Source organism: Capricornis sumatraensis, chromosome 19 (genome assembly GCF_032405125.1).
Source record: "Capricornis sumatraensis isolate serow.1 chromosome 19, serow.2, whole genome shotgun sequence".
Lineage (NCBI taxonomy): Eukaryota > Metazoa > Chordata > Mammalia > Artiodactyla > Bovidae > Capricornis > Capricornis sumatraensis.
The window spans coordinates 48,239,778-48,260,038 of NC_091087.1; positions in this window are offsets into that span (position 1 = coordinate 48,239,778).

Sequence of the window (20,261 nt, forward strand, 5' to 3'; positions counted from 1 at the left end):
TGCCCATGGGATTTTCCAGGCAAGAATACTGGAGTGGGTTGCCTTTTCCTTCTCCTAGGTGGAAAATAGTGCTTGTAATTGATGAACCTTGGGTATTTAGCAAAGGAGATTTTCAAGCAAAGTGTGGAAGGTACACTTACTGCTTATTATAAAATGCAAGGGGAAAGAGAGATATTGAAGAAGGAACTGTTGAGCAAAAAGAAACCAGTATTTTATTTGGAAAATTCTTAACCAGTGCAGATGGCAAAAGAAGAGAGAGTTCACTGGAGAGAATACCAATGGTATGGCTGGATAGACTTTTGCTAAGGCATGTAATTCATGGATCCCAGCAACCATCTCAGCAGGAGTTGGGAATAAAGATGGGGTTACCCAGGAAAGATCTTTGGAAGACCTTCTTCTGTGATGCCTTAGATCCCCATGAATTGCACAGAAGACTAGCAAGGTTTTCCAACAGAAATACTGCCATCCTGGATTGCACAAACTGGAAAACATAAACCCAAGGATAAAGCCATGGGCACAGAGGACATTCTGACGCTCCAGATCCAGGTATCAAGCTACAGATTATTGCTCTCAGGCCTTGCAGCCTAATGAAACTTGCTATGTTATTGTTAAGCACTAGACCCTAGTGGCAGAGTTTCCCATGATACATTGTTTAATAAATTTATTTTATGCCTATGTGTGCTACGTGCACATTCTCAAGTGCAGGCCCTAGCATTGGTCCCCTTTTGCAAAGGTAAGAGTCTAGTGTTCTTAAATATTTAGTAAATGAAAAATGGCAGTGATTTATATTATATATAAATGGGCTCATTCTTCATCTTGTTTATCCTTAGCTCAAACCATTGTCATAAATCAATTTAATTCTTGCTATACTTCTGTATTTTGACTTAGTTACAAAAATCCAATGCTGAATTTTTACCCTTCTAATATGTTGATAACTAAGCAATTTTACATGGTTTTTATGGAAGCCAGATGAGTAATTTGTTTGCACGTCTGTTATCAACTAACACTAAAGTTATGGCTATTAATTTCATATCTTGTAAAGAAAAAAAAAGTACTTTATCAAATGACTGAGGGAACTGATAAACATACCACGGCAGTGCATTTGCTTAAATTAATGATTCAAGTTTGATGAATAACAAAGTCAGAACTAATACATGTGAAAACATGAAAAAATGAAAAGGAAGGAAATCAGCATCTATTTTGTCAGGGAGTGTTTAACAGGAGGATTCCTACCTGCTGTTTCTCATAAGTCCTTTGTTCCTTATCAAGTGGAGCAGCAAGCTGCTCCCAGGACTGAGGTCATTATGTGAGACTGGCTTGAATCTCCTTTAGTAAACATTCTCTTTATGACAAAACTGCTTAGTCCCGATCCCCTTTCTTGAGATTGTCTCCTGACCTTGTGACTGTTATCAATCCCTTGTTCCCTTGGTAACAGTTGCTGTATGTTTGGTTTTCTGATCTTTATCATTGTCTAAAGAAATTTCTTGTACAACAGCCTATTATATACTCACAGAAAGATCATTAAAGCACCTTGGCACCATCAGAGCTTAGGTCCCCGTGTCTTTTTTGTTTCTCTCTCTCTCTCTCTCTCTCCCCACCGCCCGGCCCCACCTCCCCCCTGCCCGGCCCCACCTCCCCCCTGCCCGGCCCCACCTCCCCCCTGCCCGGCCCCACCCCCACACCCCCCACCCCACCCCCACCCCCACACCCCCAACCCCACCCCCATCCCCCACCCCCCACCCCCCACTCCCCACCCCCCCCATCCCCCGCCGGCGAATTCTCTGGAGTGTGGAAACCCATCGTGCTCAATCTCCTGCCCAGGCTTCGTGAGTGATGCAAGCCCTGTGTCAAGGGCTTTATTGGTTCTCTGCGTAAACCAGGGAATATCAGCCTCTTTCTCTCTTTCACTTTCTTATTGTCAACTCCAGACCACCAGGTTCCAGTCCATTAAAGGACCCCAAACTATTTCATCTAATTTATTCCAAAATAATGTTTTTAAAGCTGTATTTGACAACCTAGAAAGATGAGTTCATTTGGCTCAGATGATAAAGCGTCTGCCTACAGTGTGGGAGAATTGGGTTCGATCCCTGGGTCAGGAAGATCCTCTGGAGAAGGGAATGGCAATCCACTCCAGTACTCTTGTTTGGAAAACCCCATGGACGGAGAAGCATAGTAGGCTACAGTCCATAGGGTCGCAAAGAGTCGGACACAACTGAGCGACTACACTTCACTTCACTGCACATCAGAGTCCAGGTTCTTAACACTCAAATGGGCCAAAGCATTTGAGAAAATTAGTGCCTTTCCAAGGGAGTAAGCCATGACAGATTGATCATGACTGAATTTCTCAATACACCAAATGCACATACAATGTTTCAGTGAATTTTAACATTCAGAATTGAAGTTTGGGTTGTTAATGGTTTGACTGCATAATAATCACATAGAAACCTTGATAATGAACAAATGATCAAAATCAATGTCAATGAACAAAATAAGTCAAAATACACCTGACCCAAGCCTTTAGCAGGTAATGAGTCATTTTAATCATTTCAAATTATACTTTTAAAAGTTATTCAAAAAAAAAAAAAACAAAAAAAAAAGTTATTCAAAATTCTAAGTGGATAATATACCTGTTTTCTTCCATAATCTTTTTTTTTTCAAATTACCTTGTCAAGGCTAAAATGATATATCATTACACACCTCCAGTATGACCACTTTTCAAACACAAAATGTCTATAACAAAAATCAGATTTACCTGGTTGAATTAACACTAGATCTTCGTGGAGAAGTTTTCTTAAATACATATTTTAAAATATAGTCACTTGTTTCACACCAAACACTTTCTATAAAATCAACACATTTCAAATAATAGTATTCAAGTATTATGTTCCTAAATGCAACTGAAATGAATTTTAATATTTTTATGTTAAAGTTGTGCTCTCAACTGGATGACAGAGAATGAGATGGTTGGATGGCATCACTGACTCAATGGACATGAGTTTGAGCAGGCTCTGGGAGTTGCTGATGAACAGGGAAGCCTGGTGTGCTGCAGTCCATGGGGTTACAGAGTCAGACATGACTGAATGACTGAACTGAACTGAAATGAACTGTGCTCCCAAATTATAGGTACATGATCATTTGGCCAGGGCGGTCCTAAAAAAAACCATTATATAGTCACAGTGATTCTAAAAATAGGAAACCAGGGTTTCCACCAGTCTTGAATCTTCCTCCCCCTCTACAGTAGCCATGAACATTCTAAGAACTGTATTTCCCCAGGTTTGGGAGCAAAGGAAGTGGTCGGCCCTTGTCCTGATTGGTCTTGACCAAATCAAAGCTGTTCTTCCTGCTGCTGCTATAACAGTACATTGCTTTATGCAGTCACAGCTATTCTTAAAGCAGACTGTCCTGTGAGGTTTTTTTGTTGTTGTTGATGTAAGAAGTTTACTTATTAAGAACAGGAATGACATGGGGGAAAAAAACACAAAATAGAAAATCAGGAAAGAAGAATTAAGGGAGAAGAAGGATTAATTTTTAAAGAACATAAGATATAGCTTAGAAAAATGTAAGCATATGCTTCTTAATATAATTTTTGCATTTTAAATTGTGTTAACTATGATAGCTTGCGAAAAGAAACATAATATGTAAACTATATGGCTTTTGCTACCAGACTTCTCACAGACAAGGGTGTGTTCACACTAGGCCTCCGAGTTTTATAGGCTCACAGATAAAAAGTGAATACTAAGCTCTCATAACCGTCTAATCAGAGGTAGTATTTATTTATTTATTTTTAAATTTTTGACTGTGCTGGGTCTTCGTTGCTATGTGGGCTTTCTCTAGTTGTGGAGATCAGGGGCTACTCTCTAGTTGCAGTGGGAGAGCTTCTTATTGTGATGGCTTCTCTTGTTGCAAAGCGTGGGCTCTAGGACACACAGGCTTCAGTGGTGGAGTCATATGGGCTCAGTAGTTGCAGCTCCTGGGCTTAAGAACACAGGCTCAATAGTTGTGGCTCATGGGCTTATTTACTCCATGCCATCTTCCTAGACCAGGGGATCAAACCCATGTGCTCTGCATTGGCAGGTGGATTCTTTACCACTGAGCCACCAGGAAAACACCCCAGAGATAACATTGTCCTGGTTAGTTTCCGTTTGCGTGTCTAGATTCACTTTCCATAGTTCTCTGCCCTGTTCTGTGGGCCAGCAAGCTGATCTCTAGGGACTGCATTCCCTGGCTTCACCTCTGCTGCACACAGTAGGAGATCAGGTGATCATCGTGTAGGAAGAGAACTAGGTTGGGATATTGCCAAGCTTCAGCTCTCACTAATTTATAGTCACCATTCCTTGCTCTTGCCTTCCTGAGGACTGGGTCCCATAATATTACTCTCTACTGCTGAGTTCTTAAAAGGCCCCTATCATCTTGCCCACACCTCTGTAGATCATCCCTTCTTTAAACTTCAGTGGGTTAAACTCTATTGGCTGTGCCGTCTCTCTCCTACAAGGATCCTGTCTGGTGGGTCACTGTTAATATTTTGTTTCATTTCCATATAATTTTTAAGTCTATGCTTTTGTTCTACTTAATATATTACAAGAATTTCCCTGTATTACTAAAAACATTTTACAGACATCATGTGCAACCTAATTTATTTAACTTCTTGTTGCACTATCTCCAAATTTCAGTAATATGAACAGCACTAGGAACTTCCCTAGGAGTCCAGTGGTTAAGAATCCACCTTGCAATGCAGTGGACGTGAGTTCACACCCTGCCCAGGGAACTAAGATCCCACATGCAGTGGAGCAATTAAGTTTGGGCACCACAGCTAGGGAGCCCGCATGCATCAACAAGAGATCCTGCATGATACAACAAAGATCCCACATGCCACAACTGAGACCAGACGCCGCCAAATTTAAAAAAAAAAAAAGCTACAAAGAACATCTTTAGATATAAATTATTATGTGGATTTCTGATCCTTTCTATGGGATGAATTCCTAGAATTTAGTTACTGGATCAAGAGTAAGAACATGCTTAAAATTTCTTGATACATGCTTTCCAAACTGTATAGATTTTCAGTTACCAGCTTAACTGCTCACCATGCTGTACCCTTGACATCACTGAATATTATCATTTTCCATTTTTACTAATTTCCTAAGTGAAAAAAAAATTTTTTTCCATTTCATTTTTGTTTTATTTATAAGGATAAATTTTTAACACTGGTTATTGATTTTTCCTTTTTTTTTTTTTTTGAGTAGTCTGGTTTGTATTTTTATCTGTTACTCACTTTAAAAATGCTTTATTTTAGAAATTTTTAAATATATATTTTAAAAACAGAGAAAATATTTATCATGAACCCCCGGGAATGCATTATCCACTTTTAACAATCACCAACACACTGCCTATAGAAGAATTCTTAACAAAAAGATAAATAGTGCAGATTAGGAGTCCATAAAAAAAAAAGTTTTGTCCCCATTTCTGATGCCTGGGCCCCAGGATTGCTTGCTCTCTACCAGACAGGCTACTTTAGTACTCTCAGGTAATTCCTTTGTGCCCAGCAAAGATGCCCATTTACAGATTCATTCAGGGTTACCTGCTGCCAATTCAGGTGCTAAATCTAGGCTCAGAGATGAGGCCAAAGTTTCCTAGCTAAAAGAGAACCACACTCTAAAGCAACAGCTGGCTACTTTACTTCCCTAAAGAAATGCAGTGCCTTTAAAAACAGTCAAAGCTACTTGTCCCCACAAATGGCCACTCTCCTATTTTAAAGACTCTTTTCCCCTGCTCTTTTCTTCAACTAATGAAAGAATTTGATCAAAAATTGTGATTCCATAACTATCCCACATCCCTCTGGTCACCCCAATCCCTAACCTATATGGTGCTTTTAATAAAGGGGAAACAGTAGCAGCAGGTAAGAGGGATAAAAAGCAGCCCTGATGGTTTCCTGGCCTTGCCTTGTTCTCCAGATGGACCCTGGCATCTTTTCAGATCACTGTGGAAAGTGCTAGGCAGTAGTGGTGGTGGGACCCAAGAGGGAAAAGAAAGCTCTGCTTGAAATGGCCTTTTCCCAGTACCCAGAAGAGGAGAGGAAAGCCAGTTTCCCAGAAGTGGAAGGGTCAGGCCCAATAGTTCCCAGGCAGGGCCAGACTGAATGGAGACCTTTCTGATTCTAATTATTTTTTGCTTAAATTCTTCCTTCCTCAGAGGAGAAAGAAGTTGCCACCAGGAGGAAGAGAACCCTCCATCTCTATTTGCCAGCTCTACTTATAGTGTGTCCTAAGGACGGGTGATAGGGCCTTGATCTCATGATTCAGGGAAGCCAGGATTCTAGGCTGCTCCCTCCTGGAAACAAGCAAAAATGCCCTCCTCAGGAGGCTCAAGTTCAGGCTCAGGGGCAGGTTTCCCCTTCTTGCCCCCATGTTATAGCTTGTGCTATCTTTTTTTTTTTTTTAATTTTGTTGGAGTATAATTGATTTACAGTGTTGTGTTAGTTTCAGATATACAGCAAAGCAATTCAGTTGTATATATACATGCATTCATACTCTTCAGATTCTTTTCTCATATACGTTAGTATAGAATGTTTAGTAGAGTTCCCTGTGCTACACAGCTGTTCCTTTTGGGTTATCTATCTTATTTATCTATCTTATTTGCTATATATAAATAAATATAATATTTATGTGTTAGTGTATATATGCTAATCCCAAACTCCTGGTTTACCCTCTCTCTTACATTTCCCCTTTGGCAACCATAAGTTTGTTTTTGACATCTGTAGGTCTATTTCTGTTTTGTAAATAAGTTAATTTGTATCAGTTTTAATTAGATTTCACGAGGGATATATGTTTTTGTCTTTCTCTGTCTGACTTTGCTTAGTATAATAATCTTTAGATCCATCCATCTTGCTGCAAATGGCATTATTTCATGCTTTTTTAGAGCAGAGCAATATTCCATTGTATTTATATCTTCTTTATCCATTCTTCCATCGATGGACATTTAGGTTGCTTCCATGTCTTGTCTGCTGTAAATAGTGCAGCAATGAACACTAGGGTGCATCTATCTTTTCAAGTTGTAGTCTTTTCCAGATATATGCCCAGGAATGGGATTGCTCAATCATATGTTAACTCTGTTTTTAGTTTTTGTTTTTCAATTTTTTTAATTGGATGATAATTGTGTTGGCACTGTTCTCCATAGTGGCTGCACCAACTTACATTCCCACCAACAGTGTAGGAGGGTTTCCTTTCCTTCACAGCCGCTCCAGCATTTATTGTTTATAGACTTTTGACGATGGCCATTCTGACCAGTGTGAGATGATACTTCACTGTAGTTTTGATTTGCATTTATCTAATAATTAGTGATGTTGAGCATCTTCTTATGTGATTTTTGGCCATCTGTATGTCTTCTTTGGATAATTATTTAAATCTTCTTCCCATTTTTTGATTGGCTTGTTTGGCCACGTCATGCAGCTTGTGGGACCTCAGTTCCCTGACCAGGAATTGAAACAAGGCCGCAGGAGTGAAAGCACTGAATCCTGACCACTAGACCTCCAGGGAACTCCCTTGGGTTGTTTGCTTTCTTGATACAGAGCTGTATGAGCTGTTTGTATGTTTCAGAGATTAATCTTTTGTCAATCACTTTGTTTACAAGCATTTTTTTCCATCATGTGTGTTTTCTTTTCCTTTTGTTTATGATTTCCTTTGCTGTTCAGAGGCTTTTAACTCAGTTCCACTTGTATATTTTCATTACTTTAGGAGGTGGTTCAAAGAAGGTATTGCTGTGCTTTATGTTAAAGACTATTCTATGTTTTCCTCTAAGAGTTTTATAGTGTTTGGCCTTACATTTAGGTCTTTGATTCATTTTGAGTTTATTTTTGTGTGTGGTGTTAGGGAGTGTTTTGAGTTCAGTTCAGTTGCTCAGTCGTGTCCAACTCTTTGCAATCCCATGAACTGCACCATGCCAGGCCTCCCTGTCCATCACCAACTTCCAGAGTCCACCCAAACCCATGTCCATTGAGTCAGTAATGCCATCCAACCATCTCATCCTCTGTCATCCCCTTCTCCTCCTGCCCTCAATCTTTCCCAGCATCAGGGTCTTTTCCAATGAGTCAGCTCTTCGCATCAGGTGGCCAAAATATGGGAGTTTCAGCTTCAGCATCAGTCCTTCCAATGAACACCCAGGACTGATCTCCTTTAGGATGGACTGGCTGGATTTCCTTGCAGTCCAAGGGACTCTCAAGAGTCTTCTCCAACACCACAGTTCAAAAGCATCAATTCTTTGGCGCTCAGCTTTCTTTATAGTCCAACTCTCACATCCGTACATGACCACTGGAAAAACCATAGCCTTGACTAGACAGACCTTTGTTGACAAAGTAATGTCTCTGCTTTTTAATATGCTGTCTAGGAATGTTTTAATTTCATTCTTTTACACATAACTGTCAAGTTTTCTGAGCACCACTTATTGAAGAGACTATCTTTTCTCCTTTGTATATTCTTTCCTCCTTTGTCATATATTGATTGACCACAGATGCATGAGTTTAATTCTGAGCTTTCTGTCCTGTTCTATTGATCTATATTTCTGTCTTTGCACGTACCATATTGTTTTGATAACTGTATCTTTATAGTATAGACTGAAATTGGGGAGCCTGATTCTTCCACCTTCATTTTTCTTTCCCAGGATTGCTTTGGCTGTTTGGAGTCATGTATGTTTCCATATAAATTTTAAATTTTTGTTCTAGTTCCCTGAATACATCATTGGTAATTTGATAGAGAGTGCATATATAATGAACCCACAGCTAACATCATTCTCAACAGTGACAAGCTGAAAGCATTCCCTCTAAGATCAGGAATATAGACACTGAGGATGGTGAGGTTGTCCACTCTCACCAATATTATCCAGCATAGTTTTGGAAGTCCTAGCCATGGCAGTCAGAGAAGAAGAAATAAATGGAATCTAAATTGGGAAAGAAGATATTAAACTGTCACTGTTTAGAGATGAAATGACACTATACATAGAAAATTCTAAAGATCCTACCAGAAAACTGCTAGAGCTCACAGTGAATTTGGTAAAGTTGCAGAATACAAAAATGATACAGATCTCTTGCATTCCTATACACTAACACTGAAAGAAAGAGAAATTAAGGAAACATCTTGTTGATCATCACATCAAAAAGAATAAAATACCTAGGAATGAACCTACCCAAGGAGACAAAAGACTTGTACTCTGAAAACTGTAAGACACTGATGAAAGAAATAGAAGATGACACAAACAGGTGGAGAAATACACCATGTTCTTGGATTGGAAGAATCAGTATTGTCAACATGGATAACATGTGATATTCAGCAATAATTTGGAAACCCACACCTCAAAGGGTGATAGGGCTCAAAGAGATAGTGTGGGTAAAATGACTGGCACAGACAGGACCTAGCAGGTAAGAGGCATTCCATAAAGGTAGCAGCTACTTCTGTATTATTCTTTGAACATGGCATTTACTCTCAGACCTGGTACCCCAGACCTGGTTATGTACAGATGAACTGTTAGAATTGATGGCAGATACCACAAGACATTTTCTTTCATATTCTGAGAAAGGAGTGGCAATAACTCTAACAAAAGGCTCGCCCACCCCTACAGGATCCCACTGTCCTAGCTGTACAGGAGGCCCAGATGGGACACTAGAGTAATTCCAGCCACTTTCCCCTAGACTCTGATCTTGAACTCTGACCCTCCTGCTGGTGGTATCAAGACTCACAGAGACAGAGACAGAGGGGAATGAGGAGTGCAAAGCCTTCCTGAGATGGAAACCAGGGTAGAGAGAGTTTGACAGTCTGATGGAGAAACTGAAAACTCAGAGTAAGAACCCACTGAAAAGCTGTTTTACTTTGAGATGCAGCATGGGTGGTGATGATGATGCACTCTGAAGATAACAGCTCTGGGTTCTATAGAAGCTCAGCCACTCACCAGCTGCATGGTCGGGGGCAAATCTCTACCTTTCTGACCTGTGCTTCCTCCTAGGTGCTACCCTGGTGCTACCTGGCCTGATGGGGCTGCTACTGTAGGAAGTACAGAGTGAGTCCTTCTGGGCGGTGGTGCCCCTGAAGGCTTGAATATTGGGGTCCTTGATCCTCTGTTCCAACTTTTGCTAGAAGGAGATAGGAGACCACCACAGCATACAGTGCTTGGAGGTGGCAATGCTTTGGTGATCCAGGAATGGTCCAGCAGGTGCCGCATCATAAGGCAGAATTGGCAGGGACCCTACATTAGTAGGGTCAGGATGCCATTGCTCCTCAGAAGCAAGGAGTAGACACGGAAGGCCAACAGCGTCTGACACGGAAGCACAAAGTTGGAGGCTCAAGATCACATACTTTTCCCACCATGGCTAATCAATCCATCACCATGTATGGAGGGCCACAGTCTGAAGCTCTGGGGTTTCAGGGTACACTGCAGACCTCCTGGAGGATGGGAGACTGTAGACACTTGACCCCTCTCAGGCGCTCCGTGCTTACCTGGCTGTGGCCACACCCCTACATGCACCCATATCCTCTACTTACCTATTGCAGTTTGTATGAGCTCTTCATAGTTATAATTTTAATCATATTTGCCTTATGTTGTTTTTATTGCAAGTATGCCCCTAGCCTTCATTCTGTCTTTTAATTTGCTGATGATTTTATGGGAACTTTCTTTTTAATATCAGTTATTCATGTTATGATTTCTCTCTTTTTTTAAGTTCACAATATTGATCTTCACTTGGAAGTCAAAAATATATTCACTTATATACTATCTGTAACTTTTTGTTTCAAAATAATTTCAAGCTCAGAAAAGTTGTATGAATGACTTAAAGAACTCTTATGTACCTTCTACCAAGATTCATCCATTTGTAATATTTTGCTGCATTTGCTTCTTTGCTTTGTCTCTTGCATGCTCCCAACTTGCTGCTCTCTGTCTATCTGCCTCTTATGTATGCATGAGTGTAATTATATATTTTTAAATGTCCCAGTAATGTCCCTTACAGCATTTTCCCCCTTGAGTACAATATCACATCTTGCATTTAGTTATCAAGATAACTAAAGATCTTGATAAAGATCAAAGATCACGTCTTGCATTTAGTCATCCTATGTCTTTGGTTTCATTTAATCTGGATCAATTTCTCAGCCTGACATTTTATTTTTTTCAAAAATACAAGCTAGTTATTTTCCAAAATATCCCTCAATTTGAGTTTATCTAATGTTTCCTCATGAGTAGATTCAGGCTATGTCCTTCTCATAGTATCACATCTAGAGGCAAACAGTGTCCATTGACCTTCATTGATGATTTTAATTTTAATTATATAGTCATGGTATTGTATGATTTTCCTACTGTGTAATGTAAAATGTTCCTTTTGCAGTGACAATCTGTGAAGATATTATGAGACGAAGCAAATACCACCTTCATCAAACTTTCCCCCTAGATTTAGCATCCACCGATGACTCTTGCTCCAGTCAGTCTTTACCACGTGGTTGCAAAATGCTGATTTTCTAACTTCAGCACTCCCTGTACACTCACTGGTGGACAGAAGAATCCTTTTTCCTCCCATTCATTTATCATGTACCTTTTTTTTATTAGTATGTCTTCATAGATATCTTATTTAATAAAAAAGATATTTCAACATGCCAGTTATTCTAATAGCTTGGTTTTAAATCTTTTACCTGCTTTGTTAATTTTTATTATAGCTGATTTTATTATTGTTATTAATTATTTAAAAAGCTTTATTCTTACAGAATTTGCAGAGAGATTACTATAATTTCAAAATATTTTATAGTCATTTTCCATTATCTTCATTTGAATTATCTATTAATGTAAAATTACCACCTCAAGCACAACAATTTATCCTTTTTTATAATCCTGTGGGTTAATGAGACAGTTCTTCTGCTAGTACCTCTTTGACTGTCTCATGTGGCTTCATTTAACTGAAAGAACAATCCTGGATGGCCTCACTCTTGTCTGGATCATCAACAGAGTCTTTACCACCACCAGTTCTAGCCTGGACTTCTTTACATGGAGACTTCAGGGTCCATGAGGATAAGAATAGAAGCTTCATGGCCCCTTAAGGTCTTGCTTGAAAGTCACGTGTCACTGTTACCACATGTTATTTGTTAGAGCAAGACACCAGACCAGCTCAGATTCAAGAGGCAAGGAAATAGACTGTTTCTCTTAAAGGGAGGACTTGTGAAATATTTGTAGACATCTTTAATTCACTGTAATCTGAATTGGAACTCTCAGAGATAAAGAGAACCCAACCAGTTATTATCAACTCTTTTATAGATGAGGAAACTGTGGTACAAAGAGGTGCATGGGTATTGCATAAAATGATGCTACTTTTAAAACTGGCCATAGACTTGCACCACCTGGGCAGTTGTTAAAATTGCAGATTCTCAGATCCCACCCCAGACCTACAAATTAGCATGCAGATACTATCTGAATAATAGAGATATAGTGATAGATACCATTAGTATTATTCTATAGTAATGCACATTCTGTACCTTAGAGAGGTCCCAGGAATATGTTTTAATAAAGTCTCCAGGTGATGCTTATACACCCTTGAGTTGGAAAAATAATGTCTCTTAGAACCAATGGATTTAAAGTGAATCACACCCCATTTGTGTCCCAGTTTTATCACATGCTAGCTGAGTGACCTTGAGTAAATCACTTAGCCTTTTAGAATTTCAGTTTTTATCATCAGAAAAAAAGTGTGAATAATATCGGCTTTGCCTACTCCAACAGCCTGTTATGAATATAAAAGAAGTTGCATGGAAAAACAGGCAGTAAAATAATAATGAATATGGTAATATTGTTCAAGATCACAGACTTTATTAGTGATAGAATCAAGGCTTAAACAGCTGGGTTCCTGGTCTTTAACCTCTTCAGGGACAAACAGTAATTGGGCCAGCAGTTTTTCAGCCTTTTCCAGATCTTCAAAACTACGGCAAACTGCAATACTGATTATAAATAACAGGCAAACAGTGGAGTGTGATGTGCTTTCAATAAAACAAAGAGCCCCCTCTGTCTCCATTCTCCTTCCTCTATTTCCTAAACAAGCTCACATAAGGCCCTAGCAGCAGGGCATGGCCATCTTCCCTCCTTTTCATGGGAAAGAATTATTGAGTGGGAAGTGTTCAGGATGAGTGAGTGTTACCGGGGAGTGGGAGGTGGAGTGACAGTCCTGGCCTAGATTGTGTTTTTCAAGTTTGATGCATGTCAATGGAATGGCATCTACAGGCTGCTGAAACTTTTGGAGAGTCAGAATTTGAGAGCTGGTGGGTGAAAAATTGTGATCTCTCCCTGATTATTCACCTCCTCCAACCTATATTTTTAATTCACCCACTCTCAATTCTAATCTTCCCTCCAAGCAGTTTTCTAAAATTCAAGAAACCAAATGCTGTTTTATCAGTTCCATCTTCCTCAAACTCAATCTAATGTAGAAAGGGGGTACTAAAGTAAAATCCACTTATCCTACTTAACCATAAACCCGATTTTCCAACCAAGTTGATAGAAGAAAATAAAAGAGAGAGAGAGAGAGATACATCTGAGTATTTAAAAAGTATTTCAGCCTGCAAAAAGAAGCAGCACAGACTTCGTAGGTTGAAAGGCCAGCTCCATACCTTATTGACCTTGAATACTTCCTCTGTTTATTATTTCCTCTTCTGTGAAATGAGAATAATGGGTATAATACATAGGTATTAGGAGGGCTGCATGAGTTAATACCTGTAAAGGGCTAGAATAGTGCCTGGCACATGCAACTACATAGAACATTATAAATTTTGCTGTACCAACTAGATTATCACAGTAACTGCCTATCTGATCTCTTACCCTTAATCTGTATAGAGCTTCTCCATCTTTGGCTGCAAAGAATATAATCAATCTGATTTTGATGTTGACCATCTGGTGATATCCATGTGTAGAGTCTTCTCTTGTGTTGTTGGAAGAGGGTGTTTGCTATGACCAGTGCATTTTCTAGGCAAAACTCTATTAGCCTTTGCCCTGCTTCATTCCGCATTCCAAGGCCAAATTTGCCTGTTACTCCAGGTGTTTCTTGACTTCCTACTTTTGCATTCCAGTCCCCTATAATGAAAAGGACATCTTTTTGGGGTGTTAGTTCTAAAAGGTCTTGTAGGTCTTCATAGAAACGTTCAACTTCAGCTTCTTCAGCGTTACTGGTTGGGGCATAGACTTGGATTACCATGATATTGAATGGTTTGCTTTCGAAGCGAACAGAGATCATTCTGTTGTTTTTGAGACTGCATCCAAGTACTGCATTTCAGACTCTTTTGTTGACCATGATGGCTACTCCATTTCTTCTGAGGGATTCCTGCCTGCAGTAGTAGATATAATGGTCATCTGAGTTAAATTCACCCATTCCAGCCCATTTTAGTTCGCTGATTCCTAGAATGTCGATGTTCACTCTTGCCATCTCCTGTTTGACCACTTCCAATTTGCCTTGATTCATGGACCTGACAGTCCAGGTTCCTGTGCAATATTGCTCTTCACAGCATCGGACCTTGCTTCCATCACCAAACACATCCACTACTGGGTATTGTTTTTATTTGGTTCCATCCCTTCATTCTTTCTGGAGTTATTTCTCCACTGATCTCCAGTAGCATATTGGGCACCTACTGACCTGAGGAGTTCCTCTTTCAGTATCCCATCATTTTGCCTTTTCATACTGTTCATGGAGTCAACAAAAACAAGACCAGGAGCTGACTGTGGCTCAGATCATGAATTCTTTATTGCCAAATTAAGACTTAAATTGAAGAAAGTAGGGAAAACCACTAGACTATTCAGGTATGACCTAAATCAAATCCCTTATGATTATACAGTGGAAATGACAAATAGATTTAAGGGGCTAGATCAGATAGATAGAGTGCCTAATGAACTATGGATGGAGGTTTGTGACATTGTACAGGAGACAGGGATCAAGACCATCCCTATGGAAAAGAAATGCAAAAAAGCAAAATGGCTGTCTGAGGAGGCCTTACAAATAGGTGTGAAAAGAAGAGAAGCGAAAAGCAAAGGAGAAAGAGAAAGATACAAGCATCTGAATGCAGAGTTCCAAACAATAGGAAGAAGAGATAAGAAAGCCTTCCTCAGTGATCAATGGAAAGAAATAGAGGAAAAGAACAGAATGGGAAAGACTAGAGATCTCTTCAAGAAATTAGAGATACCAAGGGAACATTTCATGCAAAGATGGGTTCGATAAAGGACAGAAATGGTGTAGACTTAACAGAAGCAGAAGATATTAAGAAGAGGTGGCAAGAATACACAGAAGAACTGTGCAAAAAAGATCTTCATGACCAAGATAATCACGATGATGTGATCACTCATCTAGAGCCAGACATCCTGGTGTGATCACTCATCTAGAGCCAGACATCCTGGAATGTGAAGTCAAGTGGGCCTTAGAAAGCATCACTATGAACAAAGCTAGTGGAGGTGATGCAATTCCACTTGAGCTCTTTCAAATCCTGAAAGATGATGCTGTGAAAGTGCTGTACTCAATATGCCAGCAAATTTGGAAAACTCAACAGTGGCCACAGGACTGGAAAAGGTCAGTTTTCATTCCAATCCCAAAGAAAGGCAACGCAAAAGAATGCTCAAACTACCGCACAATTGCACTCATCTCACATGCTAGTAAAGTAATGCTCAAAATTCTCCAAGCCAGGCTTCAGCAATACGTGAACCGTGAACTCCCTGATGTTCAAGCTGGTTTTAGGAAAAGCAGAGGAACCAGAGATCAAATTGCCAACATCCACGGATGGAAAAAGCAAGAGAGTTCCAGAAAAACATCTATTTCTGCTTTATTGACTATGCCATAGCCTTTGACTGTGTGGATCACAATAAACTGTGGAAAATTCTTCAATAGATGGGAATACCAGAGCACCTGACCTGCCTCTTGAGAAACCTATATGCAGGCCAGGAAGCAACAATTAGAACTGGACGTGGAACAACAGACTGGTTCCAAATAGGAAAAGGAGTATGTCAAGGCTGTATATTGTCACCCTGCTTACTTAACTTATATGCAGAGTGCCAGGGTCCAGCCCCAGTGGATCCAGGGTAATTCGTAAGGGAGACAGAATCAGTGTCCTAGGAAAAAACTTATTTAATTACAGATATAAAGAGAGATTAGAAAAGAATAGTGGAGTAGGAAAATTAGTGGGAAAAAAAGAGGATGAATAACTTGGTTTACGTGGAATACCAATAAAACTCTAAGACAAGGAATTTGCACCACCTACATAGGCCACAGGCATCTTTCCATTCTCCCGAAGGAGAGGAGACACTGAGGCCTCCCTGGTCAGATCTTAGAAGCCCAGGCAAAATTAGCAGGCTTGGCGAGTACCCATGCTCCAGAAGGGAATTAAGCCAGAAAAATGGAGAATAAGAAAGAACGACACAGGGGAATCAGTCTTTCCAGAAACTGATCTGTTTTCTTTATTTTCAGGTTTGCTTATATACTTTTTGTTATACATAAGGATGAATACAGAGTCATGCGGGGTCAGCAGACCTAATCCTTGTCAAAATCAGGTGCTTCATATAAAAGTATACAAAGGTCTTAGGGGTTTAACATCATCTTCTGGCTATGAGGCCTGCTGACTTTTTATGGCCCTTTCTGATAATGGTCAGTCAACCAGAAAACTTATTTTTTCGAGGGGTGATTTTTTCTTAAACCAGGCGCCACCCTCCGAAGGTACCAGATAAAGCTGCATTCCTATAGGGTGAGGGTGCAGGGGGTTATAATCAAGGAAAGGAATTTGCTTAGCCTAAGGTTTAACATGATTAATATCAAAGGTTAATAATTATTTCTCCCATATGCTAGTTATATTCATTATAAGGGCAGGGAATGTGGAGATTTAGCAGCAAATATTGGCTCAACAAATGAAAAACCCTTCACCAATATAATTTCTAATCAACGCACTATACTACACTAATAATTTTCTAACTTCTCAAAAGAGTCTGTATTTAGAAAGTTTTAAAGCATCTTGTGCCTCTCACGGTTGGGAGGTTGTAGCAATCACATGTGGCCAGACGAACCTGCTCAGGCAGGCTACAGAACCTTCAGAGGAGTTTGTAAGTTGAAACATTCTTGTCACACCCAGGAATTTTTATTAACTTGGAGGTGTAAGTTAACTCCTTCTCTGAAAGAGGTGGTGGGGGTCAGCCCCCCATAAAGTCAGAGGTGTAAGTGAGAGCATAAAACAGTAAAGTAGGCAGACTGTGGTTTGGGGGGGTAGATGCTCGGGAACAGGGGGCCTTCTGAGGCTCGATCCCGCCTTTGCGTAATGCCAAGCCTCCTTCCTCATGACCTTTGCCACGGATGGAGTTCCTCACGCTGGCTCCCAGCAGCAGAGTACATCATGAGAAACGCTGGGATCAAGATTGCTGGGAGAAATATCAATAACCTCAGATATGCAGATGACACCACCCTTATGGCAGAAAGTGAAGAGGAACTAAGAAGCCTCTTGATGAAAGTGAAAGTGGAGAGTGAAAAAGTTGGCTTAAAGCTCAACATTCAGAAAACGAAGATCATGGCATCCAGTCCCATCACTTCATGGCAAATAGATGGGGAAACAGTGGAAACAGTGTCAGACTTTATTTTGGGGGCTCCAAAATCACTGGAGATGGTGACTGCAGCCATGAAATTAAAAGACGCTTACTCCTTGGAAGAAAAGTTATGACCAACCTAGATAGCATATTCAAAAGCAGAGACATTACTTTGCCAACAAAAGTCCGTCTAGTCAAGGCTATGGTTTTTCCAGTCATCATGTATCAATGTGAGAGTTGGACTGTGAAGAAGGCTGAGTGCCGAAGAATTGATGCTTTTGAACTGTGGTGTTGGAGAAGACTCTTGAGAGTCCCTTGGACTGCAAGATCCAACCAGTCCATTCTGAAGGAGATCAGCCCTGGGATTTCTTTTGAGGGAATGATGCTGAAGCTGAAACTCCAATACTTTGGCCACCTCATGCAAAGAGTTGACTCATTGGAAAAGACTTTGATGCTGGGAGGGATTGGGGTCAGGAGGAGAAGGGGACCACAGAGGTTGAGATGGCTGGATGGCATCACTGACTCGATGGTTGCGAGTCTGAGTGAACTCCAGGAGTTGGTGATGGACAGGGAGACCTGGCGTACTGCAATTCATTGGGTTGCAAAGAGTCAGACATGACTGATCAACTGAACTGTACCAAACTGAACTGAACTGAAGCCTTAATCTATCCTTGCAGCTAATCCAACCTTGCATCATCAAGTCCCTGTTATCCCACCATAAAAAAATTTTTTTTTGCCTATTATACCATCTCCATCTTGTTTCTTCCTGGAACATATTCCTCTGTCATCTCATTTTGTCTAAATGTCTAGTTGTATGTTTATGTAAATGGTAGGTTGGTTACCTTTCTCCACCTTAAAGAAACAGCCCTCTGTAGGGAATGTCGTATGTATTCCAGCAGTACACTCACCTCTTGTCACCCAAGATCTAGGCAGCAGCTGGTCCCAGGGTAGGTTCTGATCTGTGTTTGTGGACTTAGTTCCACAGGCCATGGGACTGTAGTTTTCTTGCTTCTGATGTCTGCTCCTGGGTGAGACTGGTCTAGAGACTTGTGCATGCTTCCAGGCAGGAGGGGCTGGTGCCTGCCCACTGGTGGGTAGAGTTGGGTCCTGGCCGTCTGGTGGGCAGGGCCTTGTCTAGGCATATATCTAGAAGTGGCTGTGGACTTAGAATGCCTTTAGGCAGCCTGTCTTATGATGGGTTGGGCTGCATTCCCACTTTGCTGGTTGTTTGGCCTGAGGCATTCTAGCACTGGAGCTTATAGGCTATAGGACCAGCTCTTGGTGCTAATGACCCAATAAAGATGTCATCCTCCAAGGAGAGTTCACACAGACAAATACTCCCAGTATCTCTCTGCCACCAGTGTTTGTGTCCACAAAGTGAGCCATGGCTACCCACACCCCACCTCACCAGGAGACCCTCCAAGACTGGCAAGTGTGGCTCAGCCTCTTAAGAAGTTCGCTGTTTTTGCCCTGGGTTCCAATGTCCAAGAGACCTTCCAAGAGTGTGCATGCCTCCAACAATGGAGTTTCTGTTTACCCCAGTCCTGGGAAGCTCCTGCATTCAAACCCTACTGGCCTTCTAAGTCAAGTGCTCTGGAGGCTCCTCCTCCTGATGCCAGACCCAGGCTGGGAAGCCTTACTTAGGGCTCAGAACCCTCATTCCTGTTGGAGAACTTCTGCAATATAATTATTCTACAGTTTGTGAGTTGCCCAACCCAGGCGGGTGTAGAATTCGATTATATTGTGAGTGTACCCTCCTGCCATTTCCTGTGGCATCCACTTTGGATGTAGAAAATCTTTCTTACTGATGGTTGTTCAGCAGTTTTATGATTTTGGTGTGCTCATGAGAGGAGGTGAGCCCAAGGTCCTTCTACTTCACCATCTTGTCTTGAAATCTCCCTGTTGCACAAACTCTAAACTTGGCTTTTTTAAGACACTTCTCAACAGTTGTCTCCAATTCTATCTGGTTTCTTACCTACAGCACTCCAGACATTTTGTTGTGGGAGGCTGACCTCTACATTGTAATATATTTTGCAGCAACCCTGTCCTTTACATACTTGATGCCAGTACCAACCCTTCATCTGTGACAACCAAAAATGTCCCATGGGGGATAAAAATCTCTCCTAGTCGAGACCCTTTTTCTCCTAGTGTACTTTCCTTACCATTTCTCAAATGTGCCTAGACCATAACTGTTTCTTTTACTCAAAGTTATTAATTATTATTGTGTAAAATATATATAACATACGGGCAGGTCATGGTGGAGAGCTCTGACAGAATGTGGTCCACTGGAGAAGGGAATGGCAAACCACTTCAGTATTCTTGCCTTGAGAACCCCATGAACAGTAATGAAAAGGCAAAATGATAGGATACTGAAAGAGGAACTCCTCAGGTCAGTAGGTGCCCAATATGCTACTGGAGATCAGTGGAGAAATAACTCCAGAAAGAATGAAGGGATGGAGCCAAAGCAAAAACAATACCCAGCTGTGGATGTGACTGGTGATAGAAGCAAGATCCAATGATGTAAAGAGCAATATTGCACAGGAACCTGGAATGTCAGGTCTATGAATCAAGGCAAATTGGAAGTGGTCAAATAGGAGATGGCAAGTGTGAACGTCGACATTCTAGGAATCAGCAAACTAAAATGGACTGGAATGGGTGAATTTAACTCAGATGACCATTATATCTACTACTGTGGGCAGGAATCCCTCAGAAGAAATAGAGTA